Genomic DNA, 13,820 nt, shown 5'->3' with positions numbered 1-13,820 from the left:
ATTCAATCCCGATGCAATTTCTGTGTTTCATCAACACTCTGATAGTCCACAGATAACAGAATGCCTCCTGATGTGCATCGGAAACAACTACTGGTCTTCCTGGGAACGATCAAATCGTAGACTGTTTGAGACATTACTCCCATGGAGGAAAGTGCGCATGGTGACTGTTGTATTCAATGACGATGCAATTTCTGTCTTTCATCAACACTCTGAAAGTCCACAGATTACAGAATGCCTGCAGTTGTGCATCGGAAACTACTATTGGTCTTCCAGGGAACGATCAAAGCGTAGAGTGTATGAGACATTACTTTCATGAAGGAAAGTGAGCATGGTGACTGTTGTATTCAATCCCGATGCAATTTCTGTGTTTCATCAACACTCTGATAGTCCACAGATAACAGAATGCCTCCAGATGAGCATCGGAAACTACTACTGGTCTTCCAGGGAACGATCAAAGCGTAAAGTCTTCGAGACATTTCTCCCATGGAGGAAAGTGCGCATTGTGACTGTTGTATTCAATTCCGATGCAATTTCTGTGTTTCATCAACATTCTGATAGTCCACAGATAACAGAATTCCTCCAGATGTGCATCGGAAACTACTAATGGTCTTCCAGGGAACGATCAAAGCGTAGAGTGTTTGAGACATTACTTTCATGAAGGAAAGTGAGCATGGTGACTGTTGTATTCAATCCCGATGCAATTTCTGTGTTTCATCAACACTCTGATAGTCCACAGATTACAGAATGCCTCCAGATGTGCATCGGAAACTACTACTGGTCTTCCAGGGAACGATCAAAGCTTAACTCTTTGAGACATTACTCCCATGGAGGAAAGTGCGCATGGTGACTGTTGTATTCAATCCCGATGCAATTTCTGTGTTTGATCAACATTCTGATAGTCCACAGATAACAGAATGCCTCCAGATGTGCATCGGAAACTACTACTTGTCATCCAGGGAAAGATCAAAACGTAAACTCTTTGAGACATTACTCCCATGGAGGAAATTGCGCATGGTGACTGTTGTATTCAATGACGATGCAATTTCTGTCTTTCATCAACATTCTGATAGTCCACAGATTACAGAATGCCTCCAGATGTGCATTGGAAACTACTACTGGTCTTCCAGGGAACGATCAAAGCGTAGACTGTTAGAGAAATTACACCCATGGAGGAAAGTGCGAATGGTGACTGTTGTATTCAATCCCGATGCATTTTCTGTGTTTCATCAGCACTCTGATAGTCCACAAATTACCGAATGCCTCCAGATGTTCATCGGAAACTACTACCGGTCTTCCAGGAAACGATCAAAGCGTAGACTGTTTGAGACATTACTTTTATGGAGGAATGTGCGCATGGTGACAGTTGTATTCAATCCAGATGCAATATCTGTGTTTCATCAACACTCTGATAGTCCACAGATTACAGGATGGCACCAGATGTGCATCGGTAACTACTACTGGTCTTCCAGGTTATGATCAGAGCGTAGACGGTTAGAGACATAACTCCCATTGAGGAAAGTGCGCATGGTGACTGTTGTATTCAATCCCGATACAATATCTGAGTTTCATCAACACTCTGATAGTGCACAGATAACAGAATGCCTCCAGATGAGCATCGGAAACTACTATTGGTCTTCCAGGGAACGATCAAAGCGTAAACTCTTCGAGACATTTCTCCCATGGAGGAAAGTGTGCATGGTGACTGTTGTATTCAATTCCGATGAATTTCTGTGTTTCATCAACATTCTGATAGTCCACAGATTTCAGAATGCCTCCAGATGTGCATCGGAAACTACTACTGGTCTTCCAGGGAACGGATAAAGCGTAGACTGTTTGAGACATTACTCCCATGGAGGAAAGTGCGCATGGTGACTGTTGTAGTCAATCCCGATGCATTTTCTGTGTTTCATCAACACTCTGATGGTCCACAGATTACAGAATGCCTCCAGATGTGAATCGGAAACTACTACTGGTCTTCCAAGGGACGATCAAAGCGTAAACTCTTTGAGACATTACTCCCATGGAGAAAAGTGCGCATGGTGACTGTTGTATTCAATCCCGATGCATTTTCTGTGTGTCATCAACACTCTGACAGTCCACAGATTACAGAATGCCACGAGGTGTTTATCGGAAACTACTACTGGTCTTCCAGGGAACGATGAAAACGTAGACTGTTTCAGACATTACTCCCATGGAGGAAAGTGAGCATGGTGACTGTTGTATTCAATCCCGCTGCAATTTCTGTGTTTGATCAACACTCTGATAGTCCACAGATTACAGAATGCCTCCAGATGTGCATCGGAAACTACTACTGGTCTTCCAGGGAACGGATAAAGCGTAGACTGTTTGAGACATTACTCCCATGGAGGAAAGTGCGCATGGTGACTGTTGTATTCAATCCCGATGCAATTTCTGTGTTTCATCAACACTCTGATAGTCTACACATTACAGAATGCGACCAGATGTGCATCGGAAACTACTACTGGTCTTCCAGGGAACGATCAAAGCATAGATGGTTTGAGACATTACTCCCGTGGAGGAGAGTGCGCATGGTGACTGTTGTATTCAATCCCGATGCAATTTCTGTGTTTCATCAACACTCTGATAGTCCACAGATAACAGAATGCCTCCTGATGTGCATCGGAAACAACTACTGGTCTTCCTGGGAACGATCAAATCGTAGACTGTTTGAGACATTACTCCCATGGAGGAAAGTGCGCATGGTGACTGTTGTATTCAATGACGATGCAATTTCTGTCTTTCATCAACATTCTGATAGTCCACAGATTACAGAATGCCTCCAGATGTGCATCGAAAACTACTACCTGTCTTCCAGGGAACGATCAAAGCGTAGACTGTTAGAGAAATTACACCCATGGAGGAAAGTGCGAATGGTGACTGTTGTATTCAATCCCGATGCATTTTCTGTGTTTCTCAGCACTCTGATAGTCCACAAATTACAGAATGCCTCCAGATGTTCATCGGAAACTACTACCGGTCTTCCAGGAAACGATCAAAGCGTAGACTGTTTGAGACATTACTCCCATGGAGGAAAGTGCGCATGGTGACTGTTGTAATCTATCCCGATGCAATTTCTGTGTTTCATCAACACTCTGATACTCCACAGATTACAGAATGCTTCCAAATGTGCATCGGAAACTACTACTGGTCTTCCTGGGAACGATCATATCGTAGACTGTTTGAGACATTACTCCCATGGAGGAAAGTGCGCATGGTGACTGTTGTAATCAATCCCGATGCAATTTCTGTGTTTCATCAACACTCTGAAAGTCCACAGATTACAGAATGCCTCCAGTTGTGCATCGGAAACTACTATTGGTCTTCCAGGGAACGATCAAAGCGTAGAGTGTATGAGACATTACTTTCATGAAGGAAAGTGAGCATGGTGACTGTTGTATTCAATCCCGATGCAATTTCTGTGTTTCATCAACACTCTGATAGTCCACAGATAACAGAATGCCTCCAGATGAGCATCGGAAACTACTACTGGTCTTCCAGGGAACGATCAAAGCGTAAAGTCTTCGAGACATTTCTCCCATGGAGGAAAGTGCGCATTGTGACTGTTGTATTCAATTCCGATGCAATTTCTGTGTTTCATCAACATTCTGATAGTCCACAGATAACAGAATTCCTCCAGTTGTGCATCGGAAACTACTATTGGTCTTCCAGGGAACGATCAAAGCGTAGAGTGTATGAGACATTACTTTCATGAAGGAAAGTCAGCATGGTGACTGTTGTATTCAATCCCGATGCAATTTCTGTGTTTCATCAACACTCTGATAGTCCACAGATAACAGAATGCCTCCAGATGTGCATCGGAAACTACTACTGGTCTTCCAGGGAACGATCAAAGCTTAACTCTTTGAGACATTACTCCCATGGAGGAAAGTGCGCATGGTGACTGTTGTATTCAATCCCGATGCAATGTCTGTGTTTGATCAACATTCTGATAGTCCACAGATAACAGAATGCCTCCAGATGTGCATCGGAAACTACTACTTGTCATCCAGGGAAAGATCAAAACGTAAACTCTTTGAGACATTACTCCCATGGAGGAAATTGCGCATGGTGACTGTTGTATTCAATGACGATGCAATTTCTGTCTTTCATCAACATTCTGATAGTCCACAGATTACAGAATGCCTCCAGATGTGCATTGGAAACTACTACTGGTCTTCCAGGGAACGATCAAAGCGTAGACTGTTAGAGAAATTACACCCATGGAGGAAAGTGCGAATGGTGACTGTTGTATTCAATCCCGATGCATTTTCTGTGTTTCATCAGCACTCTGATAGTCCACAAATTACAGAATGCCTCCAGATGTTCATCGGAAACTACTACCGGTCTTCCAGGAAACGATCAAAGCGTAGACTGTTTGAGACATTACTTTTATGGAGGAATGTGCGCATGGTGACAGTTGTATTCAATCCAGATGCAATTTCTGTGTTTCATCAACACTCTGATAGTCCACAGATTACAGGATGGCACCAGATGTGCATCGGTAACTACTACTGGTCTTCCAGGTTATGATCAGAGCGTAGACGGTTAGAGACATAACTCCCATGGAGGAAAGTGCGCATGGTGACTGTTGTAGTCAATCCCGATGCATTTTCTGTGTTTCATCAACACTCTGATGGTCCACAGATTACAGAATGCCTCCAGATGTGAATCGGAAACTACTACTGGTCTTCCAAGGGACGATCAAAGCGTAAACTCTTTGAGACACTACTCCCATGGAGAAAAGTGCGCATGGTGACTGTTGTATTCAATCCCGATGCAATTTCTGTGTTTGATCAACATTCTGATAGTCCACAGATAACAGAATGCCTCCAGATGTGCATCGGAAACTACTACTTGTCATCCAGGGAAAGATCAAAACGTAAACTCTTTGAGACATTACTCCCATGGAGGAAATTGCGCATGGTGACTGTTGTATTCAATGACGATGCAATTTCTGTCTTTCATCAACATTCTGATAGTCCACAGATTACAGAATGCCTCCAGATGTGCATTGGAAACTACTACTGGTCTTCCAGGGAACGATCAAAGCGTAGACTGTTAGAGAAATTACACCCATGGAGGAAAGTGCGAATGGTGACTGTTGTATTCAATCCCGATGCATTTTCTGTGTTTCATCAGCACTCTGATAGTCCACAAATTACCGAATGCCTCCAGATGTTCATCGGAAACTACTACCGGTCTTCCAGGAAACGATCAAAGCGTAGACTGTTTGAGACATTACTTTTATGGAGGAATGTGCGCATGGTGACAGTTGTATTCAATCCAGATGCAATATCTGTGTTTCATCAACACTCTGATAGTCCACAGATTACAGGATGGCACCAGATGTGCATCGGTAACTACTACTGGTCTTTCAGGTTATGATCAGAGCGTAGACGGTTAGAGACATAACTCCCATTGAGGAAAGTGCGCATGGTGACTGTTGTATTCAATCCCGATACAATATCTGAGTTTCATCAACACTCTGATAGTGCACAGATAACAGAATGCCTCCAGATGAGCATCGGAAACTACTATTGGTCTTCCAGGGAACGATCAAAGCGTAAACTCTTCGAGACATTTCTCCCATGGAGGAAAGTGTGCATGGTGACTGTTGTATTCAATTCCGATGAATTTCTGTGTTTCATCAACATTCTGATAGTCCACAGATTTCAGAATGCCTCCAGATGTGCATCGGAAACTACTACTGGTCTTCCAGGGAACGGATAAAGCGTAGACTGTTTGAGACATTACTCCCATGGAGGAAAGTGCGCATGGTGACTGTTGTAGTCAATCCCGATGCATTTTCTGTGTTTCATCAACACTCTGATGGTCCACAGATTACAGAATGCCTCCAGATGTGAATCGGAAACTACTACTGGTCTTCCAAGGGACGATCAAAGCGTAAACTCTTTGAGACATTACTCCCATGGAGAAAAGTGCGCATGGTGACTGTTGTATTCAATCCCGATGCATTTTCTGTGTGTCATCAACACTCTGACAGTCCACAGATTACAGAATGCCACGAGGTGTTTATCGGAAACTACTACTGGTCTTCCAGGGAACGATGAAAACGTAGACTGTTTCAGACATTACTCCCATGGAGGAAAGTGAGCATGGTGACTGTTGTATTCAATCCCGCTGCAATTTCTGTGTTTGATCAACACTCTGATAGTCCACAGATTACAGAATGCCTCCAGATGTGCATCGGAAACTACTACTGGTCTTCCAGGGAACGGATAAATCGTAGACTGTTTGAGACATTACTCCCATGGAGGAAAGTGCGCATGGTGACTGTTGTATTCAATCCCGATGCAATTTCTGTGTTTCATCAACACTCTGATAGTCTACACATTACAGAATGCGACCAGATGTGCATCGGAAACTACTACTGGTCTTCCAGGGAACGATCAAAGCATAGATGGTTTGAGACATTACTCCCGTGGAGGAGAGTGCGCATGGTGACTGTTGTATTCAATCCCGATGCAATTTCTGTGTTTCATCAACACTCTGATAGTCCACAGATAACAGAATGCCTCCTGATGTGCATCGGAAACAACTACTGGTCTTCCTGGGAACGATCAAATCGTAGACTGTTTGAGACATTACTCCCATGGAGGAAAGTGCGCATGGTGACTGTTGTATTCAATGACGATGCAATTTCTGTCTTTCATCAACATTCTGATAGTCCACAGATTACAGAATGCCTCCAGATGTGCATCGAAAACTACTACCTGTCTTCCAGGGAACGATCAAAGCGTAGACTGTTAGAGAAATTACACCCATGGAGGAAAGTGCGAATGGTGACTGTTGTATTCAATCCCGATGCATTTTCTGTGTTTCTCAGCACTCTGATAGTCCACAAATTACAGAATGCCTCCAGATGTTCATCGGAAACTACTACCGGTCTTCCAGGAAACGATCAAAGCGTAGACTGTTTGAGACATTACTCCCATGGAGGAAAGTGCGCATGGTGACTGTTGTAATCTATCCCGATGCAATTTCTGTGTTTCATCAACACTCTGATACTCCACAGATTACAGAATGCTTCCAAATGTGCATCGGAAACTACTACTGGTCTTCCTGGGAACGATCATATCGTAGACTGTTTGAGACATTACTCCCATGGAGGAAAGTGCGCATGGTGACTGTTGTAATCAATCCCGATGCAATTTCTGTGTTTCATCAACACTCTGAAAGTCCACAGATTACAGAATGCCTCCAGTTGTGCATCGGAAACTACTATTGGTCTTCCAGGGAACGATCAAAGCGTAGAGTGTATGAGACATTACTTTCATGAAGGAAAGTGAGCATGGTGACTGTTGTATTCAATCCCGATGCAATTTCTGTGTTTCATCAACACTCTGATAGTCCACAGATAACAGAATGCCTCCAGATGAGCATCGGAAACTACTACTGGTCTTCCAGGGAACGATCAAAGCGTAAAGTCTTCGAGACATTTCTCCCATGGAGGAAAGTGCGCATTGTGACTGTTGTATTCAATTCCGATGCAATTTCTGTGTTTCATCAACATTCTGATAGTCCACAGATAACAGAATTCCTCCAGTTGTGCATCGGAAACTACTATTGGTCTTCCAGGGAACGATCAAAGCGTAGAGTGTATGAGACATTACTTTCATGAAGGAAAGTCAGCATGGTGACTGTTGTATTCAATCCCGATGCAATTTCTGTGTTTCATCAACACTCTGATAGTCCACAGATAACAGAATGCCTCCAGATGTGCATCGGAAACTACTACTGGTCTTCCAGGGAACGATCAAAGCTTAACTCTTTGAGACATTACTCCCATGGAGGAAAGTGCGCATGGTGACTGTTGTATTCAATCCCGATGCAATGTCTGTGTTTGATCAACATTCTGATAGTCCACAGATAACAGAATGCCTCCAGATGTGCATCGGAAACTACTACTTGTCATCCAGGGAAAGATCAAAACGTAAACTCTTTGAGACATTACTCCCATGGAGGAAATTGCGCATGGTGACTGTTGTATTCAATGACGATGCAATTTCTGTCTTTCATCAACATTCTGATAGTCCACAGATTACAGAATGCCTCCAGATGTGCATTGGAAACTACTACTGGTCTTCCAGGGAACGATCAAAGCGTAGACTGTTAGAGAAATTACACCCATGGAGGAAAGTGCGAATGGTGACTGTTGTATTCAATCCCGATGCATTTTCTGTGTTTCATCAGCACTCTGATAGTCCACAAATTACAGAATGCCTCCAGATGTTCATCGGAAACTACTACCGGTCTTCCAGGAAACGATCAAAGCGTAGACTGTTTGAGACATTACTTTTATGGAGGAATGTGCGCATGGTGACAGTTGTATTCAATCCAGATGCAATTTCTGTGTTTCATCAACACTCTGATAGTCCACAGATTACAGGATGGCACCAGATGTGCATCGGTAACTACTACTGGTCTTCCAGGTTATGATCAGAGCGTAGACGGTTAGAGACATAACTCCCATGGAGGAAAGTGCGCATGGTGACTGTTGTAGTCAATCCCGATGCATTTTCTGTGTTTCATCAACACTCTGATGGTCCACAGATTACAGAATGCCTCCAGATGTGAATCGGAAACTACTACTGGTCTTCCAAGGGACGATCAAAGCGTAAACTCTTTGAGACACTACTCCCATGGAGAAAAGTGCGCATGGTGACTGTTGTATTCAATCCCGATGCAATTTCTGTGTTTGATCAACATTCTGATAGTCCACAGATAACAGAATGCCTCCAGATGTGCATCGGAAACTACTACTTGTCATCCAGGGAAAGATCAAAACGTAAACTCTTTGAGACATTACTCCCATGGAGGAAATTGCGCATGGTGACTGTTGTATTCAATGACGATGCAATTTCTGTCTTTCATCAACATTCTGATAGTCCACAGATTACAGAATGCCTCCAGATGTGCATTGGAAACTACTACTGGTCTTCCAGGGAACGATCAAAGCGTAGACTGTTAGAGAAATTACACCCATGGAGGAAAGTGCGAATGGTGACTGTTGTATTCAATCCCGATGCATTTTCTGTGTTTCATCAGCACTCTGATAGTCCACAAATTACCGAATGCCTCCAGATGTTCATCGGAAACTACTACCGGTCTTCCAGGAAACGATCAAAGCGTAGACTGTTTGAGACATTACTTTTATGGAGGAATGTGCGCATGGTGACAGTTGTATTCAATCCAGATGCAATATCTGTGTTTCATCAACACTCTGATAGTCCACAGATTACAGGATGGCACCAGATGTGCATCGGTAACTACTACTGGTCTTTCAGGTTATGATCAGAGCGTAGACGGTTAGAGACATAACTCCCATTGAGGAAAGTGCGCATGGTGACTGTTGTATTCAATCCCGATACAATATCTGAGTTTCATCAACACTCTGATAGTGCACAGATAACAGAATGCCTCCAGATGAGCATCGGAAACTACTATTGGTCTTCCAGGGAACGATCAAAGCGTAAACTCTTCGAGACATTTCTCCCATGGAGGAAAGTGTGCATGGTGACTGTTGTATTCAATTCCGATGAATTTCTGTGTTTCATCAACATTCTGATAGTCCACAGATTTCAGAATGCCTCCAGATGTGCATCGGAAACTACTACTGGTCTTCCAGGGAACGGATAAAGCGTAGACTGTTTGAGACATTACTCCCATGGAGGAAAGTGCGCATGGTGACTGTTGTAGTCAATCCCGATGCATTTTCTGTGTTTCATCAACACTCTGATGGTCCACAGATTACAGAATGCCTCCAGATGTGAATCGGAAACTACTACTGGTCTTCCAAGGGACGATCAAAGCGTAAACTCTTTGAGACATTACTCCCATGGAGAAAAGTGCGCATGGTGACTGTTGTATTCAATCCCGATGCATTTTCTGTGTGTCATCAACACTCTGACAGTCCACAGATTACAGAATGCCACGAGGTGTTTATCGGAAACTACTACTGGTCTTCCAGGGAACGATGAAAACGTAGACTGTTTCAGACATTACTCCCATGGAGGAAAGTGAGCATGGTGACTGTTGTATTCAATCCCGCTGCAATTTCTGTGTTTGATCAACACTCTGATAGTCCACAGATTACAGAATGCCTCCAGATGTGCATCGGAAACTACTACTGGTCTTCCAGGGAACGGATAAATCGTAGACTGTTTGAGACATTACTCCCATGGAGGAAAGTGCGCATGGTGACTGTTGTATTCAATCCCGATGCAATTTCTGTGTTTCATCAACACTCTGATAGTCTACACATTACAGAATGCGACCAGATGTGCATCGGAAACTACTACTGGTCTTCCAGGGAACGATCAAAGCATAGATGGTTTGAGACATTACTCCCGTGGAGGAGAGTGCGCATGGTGACTGTTGTATTCAATCCCGATGCAATTTCTGTGTTTCATCAACACTCTGATAGTCCACAGATAACAGAATGCCTCCTGATGTGCATCGGAAACAACTACTGGTCTTCCTGGGAACGATCAAATCGTAGACTGTTTGAGACATTACTCCCATGGAGGAAAGTGCGCATGGTGACTGTTGTATTCAATGACGATGCAATTTCTGTCTTTCATCAACATTCTGATAGTCCACAGATTACAGAATGCCTCCAGATGTGCATCGAAAACTACTACCTGTCTTCCAGGGAACGATCAAAGCGTAGACTGTTAGAGAAATTACACCCATGGAGGAAAGTGCGAATGGTGACTGTTGTATTCAATCCCGATGCATTTTCTGTGTTTCTCAGCACTCTGATAGTCCACAAATTACAGAATGCCTCCAGATGTTCATCGGAAACTACTACCGGTCTTCCAGGAAACGATCAAAGCGTAGACTGTTTGAGACATTACTCCCATGGAGGAAAGTGCGCATGGTGACTGTTGTAATCTATCCCGATGCAATTTCTGTGTTTCATCAACACTCTGATACTCCACAGATTACAGAATGCTTCCAAATGTGCATCGGAAACTACTACTGGTCTTCCTGGGAACGATCATATCGTAGACTGTTTGAGACATTACTCCCATGGAGGAAAGTGCGCATGGTGACTGTTGTAATCAATCCCGATGCAATTTCTGTGTTTCATCAACACTCTGAAAGTCCACAGATTACAGAATGCCTCCAGTTGTGCATCGGAAACTACTATTGGTCTTCCAGGGAACGATCAAAGCGTAGAGTGTATGAGACATTACTTTCATGAAGGAAAGTGAGCATGGTGACTGTTGTATTCAATCCCGATGCAATTTCTGTGTTTCATCAACACTCTGATAGTCCACAGATAACAGAATGCCTCCAGATGAGCATCGGAAACTACTACTGGTCTTCCAGGGAACGATCAAAGCGTAAAGTCTTCGAGACATTTCTCCCATGGAGGAAAGTGCGCATTGTGACTGTTGTATTCAATTCCGATGCAATTTCTGTGTTTCATCAACATTCTGATAGTCCACAGATAACAGAATTCCTCCAGTTGTGCATCGGAAACTACTATTGGTCTTCCAGGGAACGATCAAAGCGTAGAGTGTATGAGACATTACTTTCATGAAGGAAAGTCAGCATGGTGACTGTTGTATTCAATCCCGATGCAATTTCTGTGTTTCATCAACACTCTGATAGTCCACAGATAACAGAATGCCTCCAGATGTGCATCGGAAACTACTACTGGTCTTCCAGGGAACGATCAAAGCTTAACTCTTTGAGACATTACTCCCATGGAGGAAAGTGCGCATGGTGACTGTTGTATTCAATCCCGATGCAATGTCTGTGTTTGATCAACATTCTGATAGTCCACAGATAACAGAATGCCTCCAGATGTGCATCGGAAACTACTACTTGTCATCCAGGGAAAGATCAAAACGTAAACTCTTTGAGACATTACTCCCATGGAGGAAATTGCGCATGGTGACTGTTGTATTCAATGACGATGCAATTTCTGTCTTTCATCAACATTCTGATAGTCCACAGATTACAGAATGCCTCCAGATGTGCATTGGAAACTACTACTGGTCTTCCAGGGAACGATCAAAGCGTAGACTGTTAGAGAAATTACACCCATGGAGGAAAGTGCGAATGGTGACTGTTGTATTCAATCCCGATGCATTTTCTGTGTTTCATCAGCACTCTGATAGTCCACAAATTACAGAATGCCTCCAGATGTTCATCGGAAACTACTACCGGTCTTCCAGGAAACGATCAAAGCGTAGACTGTTTGAGACATTACTTTTATGGAGGAATGTGCGCATGGTGACAGTTGTATTCAATCCAGATGCAATTTCTGTGTTTCATCAACACTCTGATAGTCCACAGATTACAGGATGGCACCAGATGTGCATCGGTAACTACTACTGGTCTTCCAGGTTATGATCAGAGCGTAGACGGTTAGAGACATAACTCCCATGGAGGAAAGTGCGCATGGTGACTGTTGTAGTCAATCCCGATGCATTTTCTGTGTTTCATCAACACTCTGATGGTCCACAGATTACAGAATGCCTCCAGATGTGAATCGGAAACTACTACTGGTCTTCCAAGGGACGATCAAAGCGTAAACTCTTTGAGACACTACTCCCATGGAGAAAAGTGCGCATGGTGACTGTTGTATTCAATCCCGATGCAATTTCTGTGTTTCATCAACACTCTGACAGTCCACAGATTACAGAATGCCACGAGGTGTTTATCGGAAACTACTACTGGTCTTCCAGGGAACGATGAAAACGTAGACTGTTTCAGAAATTACTCCCATGGAGGAAAGTGAGCATGGTGACTGTTGTATTCAATCCCGATGCATTTTCTGTGTTTCATCAACACTTTGATAGTCCACAGATTACAGAATGCCTCCAGATGTGCATCGGAAACTACTACTTGTCATCCAGGGAAAAATCAAAACGTAAACTCTTTGAGACATTACTCCCATGGAGGAAATTGCGCACGGTGACTGTTGTATTCAATGACGAAGCAATTTCTGTCTTTCATCAACATTCTGATAGTCCACAGATTACAGAATGCCTCCAGATGTGCATTGGAAACTACTACTGGTCTTCCAGGGAACGATCAAAGCGTAGACTGTTAGAGAAATTACACCCATGGAGGAAAGTGCGAATGGTGACTGTTGTATTCAATCCCGATGCATTTTCTGTGTTTCATCAGCACTCTGATAGTCCACAAATTACAGAATGCCTCCAGATGTTCATCGGAAACTACTACCGGTCTTCCAGGAAACGATCAAAGCGCAGACTGTTTGAGACATTACTTTTATGGAGGAATGTGCGCATGGTGACTGTTCTATTCAATCCAGATGCAATTTCTGTGTTTCATCAACACTCTGATAGTCCACAGATTACAGAATGGCTCCAGATGTGCATCGGTAACTACTACTGGTCTTCCAGGTTATGATCAAAGCGTAGACGGTTAGAGACATTACTCCCATGGAGGAAAGTGCGCATGGTGACTGTTGTATTCAATCCCGATACAATATCTGTGTTTCATCAACACTCTGATAGTCCACTGATTACAGAATGCCTCCAGATGTGCATCGGTAACTACTACTGGTCTTCCAGGGAACGGATAAAGCGTAGACTGTTTGAGACATTACTCCCATGTAGGAAAGTGCGCATGGTGACTGTTGTAATCAATCCCGATGCAATTTCTGTGTTTCATCAACACTCTGATACTCCACAGATTACAGAATGCCTCCAAATGTGCATCGGAAACTACTACTGGTCTTCCTGGGAACGATCAAATCGTAGAGTGTATGAGACATTACTTTCATGAAGGAA

This window comes from Schistocerca gregaria, chromosome X (assembly GCF_023897955.1).
Source record: "Schistocerca gregaria isolate iqSchGreg1 chromosome X, iqSchGreg1.2, whole genome shotgun sequence".
Taxonomy (NCBI): Eukaryota; Metazoa; Arthropoda; class Insecta; order Orthoptera; family Acrididae; genus Schistocerca; species Schistocerca gregaria.
The sequence above is the reverse complement of the archived record's forward strand: the minus strand, read 5'-3'. Positions refer to the sequence as shown.